Genomic DNA, 2,833 nt, shown 5'->3' with positions numbered 1-2,833 from the left:
CTGGAATATTTTCTTTCTTCCCTCTCTTCCTCGATTTCTTTCTGTATACCTGTTTTGGAAGAATTTTCACTCCCCTGAAAGCTTTGGTTTCCAAAAGAAGGGACTTATACTAGACAAAGAGGGTTGACCTCTTTTAGCTCTCACTGCTTCCCAGGTATATTCATCAGGGTTCTCTAGAGAAAAATAACCTTCTTTAAGCTTCTCCAGAGAAACATAGCTTTCTCTTATAAATATATTATAATAGGTAGCAACAAGCTGGAGCCTGTGGCATGGGCAATAAAGGAATTTACCAGACAGTTGTAGGTAAAAAAAAAAAAAAAAAAGACAGATTTTTTTTTTTTTGGAGAAATTATGAAAATACATTACAAGGGCCAGGCATGATGGCTCACATCTGTAATCCCAGAACTTTGGGAGGCCAAGGTGGCTGGATCACATGAGGTCAGGAGTCCAAGGCTGGCCTGGTCAACATGGTGAAGCTGCGTATCTACTAAAAAAAAAAAAAAAAAAAAAAAAATACACACACAAAATTTGACCAGGTGTGGTGGTGGGCAACTGTAAGTCCAGTTACTTGGGAGGCTGAGGTAGGAGAATCGCTTGGACCCAGGAGGCGAAGGTTGCAGTGAGACAAGATCACGCCATTGCACTACAGTCTGGGGGACAGAGCAAGACTCTATCTCAAAAATAAAAATAAAAAAATATAGAAAATACGTTGCAAGGATGCAAGGGGCAGGCAAGCAAGAGAGGAAAGAGAGGAGCTGACTGCAAGGAGACAAAGGCTTGCTGGGAATTTTATAGGATGGTGCTTGTGCTGGAGAGGGCTACATGTAGTACTGATAATGTCAAAGTTGCAGTGAGCCAACTTGTATTTCTCTATCAGCTGAGGGTCTGGTGATAAGTCAGGTGCAGGATGATTGTGAGTTAGTTGTGCAGGAGGGCTCTGAGTCCTGGACAATGAAAAAGGCAAATTTATATCTTATCTCCTTTTTCTTTTTGCTTTCCTGTGCTCCCATGAGCCTGAATCCTTTTTGTTATTAGTACTCCACATATATCTATAAGAGAATATTTTATTAAATATAACTGTAAGAGAAGATTTATTATAGGAATTGACTTGCAAGATTATGGAGGCTAAGAATTCCATGATCGGCTATGTGCAAGTTGAGGAAACATGAAAGCCAGTGGTATAATTCAGTCTGAGTCTGAAGGCCCAAGAACCAGGAGCACTGAGGTGTGAGAGGAGAAGAAGATAGATATCCCAACTCAGAGAGAGAGAGTGAATTTATGATATTTAGGCCCTCAAGAAATTGAATGATGCCCACCCACATTGGGGAGGGTGATCTTTTTAACTCAGTCTACTGATTCAAATGCTAACATTTTCCAGAAATACCTGCACAGATGTACCCAGAAATAATGTTTCATCAGCTTTCTGGGCATCCATTAGCCCAGTCAAGTTGACACATAAAATTAGCCATTACACCAGCAGAAGAGAAGTAGTTTATCTAAGAGGTGAACATGTGAGAAGTAATTAAAAAGGATTAGCTCAGCTCTTTCCAGGAGGAACCTGTGGCTTCCTATCTGTGTCAATGGCTAGGTTTATAAGTCTGTGTAATTTGGGGGTAAAATATAAGCAAGTCTATTTGATTATAAATCTAAAGTCATATTCTACCCCAGACTTTCTCCTGCATCTTACCCTCAATGGTTCTTGGGAGTATTACTTACAGCTACCTGAAATCTGAAATTTCCTTCCGTGTCCTTTTGATTTGAGGTGGATTTCAAAATTACATATAAAACAAGTAAGATAAAATACTAGTAAGTAGAAAAACAGAAGGATAAAAAGTTAGAAAAAAATAGAATAAAGTGAGTTGATTCTTTTTCTATTTTTTATTTTTTATTTTTTTAATATATATTTTTTATTATACTTTCAAGTTCTAGGGTACATGTGCACAACGTGCAGGTTTGTTACATAGGTATACATGGGCCATGTTGGTGTGCTGCACCCATTAACTCGTCATTTACATAAGGTATATCTCCTAATACTATCCCTCCCCCCTCCCCTCACCCCACAACAGGCCCTGGTGTGTGATGTTCCCCTTCCTGTGTCCAAGTGTTCTTATTGTTCAATTCCCACCTATGAGTGAGAACATGCGGTGTTTGGTTTTTTGTCCTTGCGATAGTTTGCTGAGAATGATGGTTTCCAGCTTCATCCATGTCCCTACAAAGGACATGAACTCATCATTTTTTATGGCTACATAGTATTCTATGGTGTATATGTGCCACATTTTCTTAATCCAGTCTATCATTGTTGGACATTTGGGTTGGTTCCAAGTCTTTGCTATTGTGAATAGTGCCGCAATAAACATACATGTGCATGTGTCTTTATAGCAGCATGATTTATAATCCTTTGGGTATATACCCAGTAATGGGATGGCTGGGTCAAATGGTATTTCTAGTTCTAGATCCCTGAGGAATCGCCACACTGTCTTCCACAATGGTGCGTGCTGATTCTTTATTCATTCATTTGACACATGCTTTTTGTGACTCCATTGTGTCAGGTTCTATTCTATGTCGGGCTGTGTAGCAAAAGACAGACAAGGTTCCTTCATCATGTACTTTATAGAGCACATACACAGGACCATGAGATCCTACACTTTCTTGTAGAGGTATGAGGTAAAGTGTGTACTGATCTTAAAATAACAGTCCAAGAAAAGAAAAATCATGATCAATAAACATGATGTGTGGAAATTTTTGCCTACTCATAGGACAGTTGAACAACTATGTGAGGTTCATTTCCACTCTTCCACTAGGACACTGAGCTTTGAATAAGTTTAACTGCATC

The sequence above is a fragment of the Pan paniscus genome, chromosome 3 (genome assembly GCF_029289425.2).
Source record: "Pan paniscus chromosome 3, NHGRI_mPanPan1-v2.0_pri, whole genome shotgun sequence".
Lineage (NCBI taxonomy): Eukaryota > Metazoa > Chordata > Mammalia > Primates > Hominidae > Pan > Pan paniscus.
Note: the sequence above shows the minus strand (reverse complement) of the source record.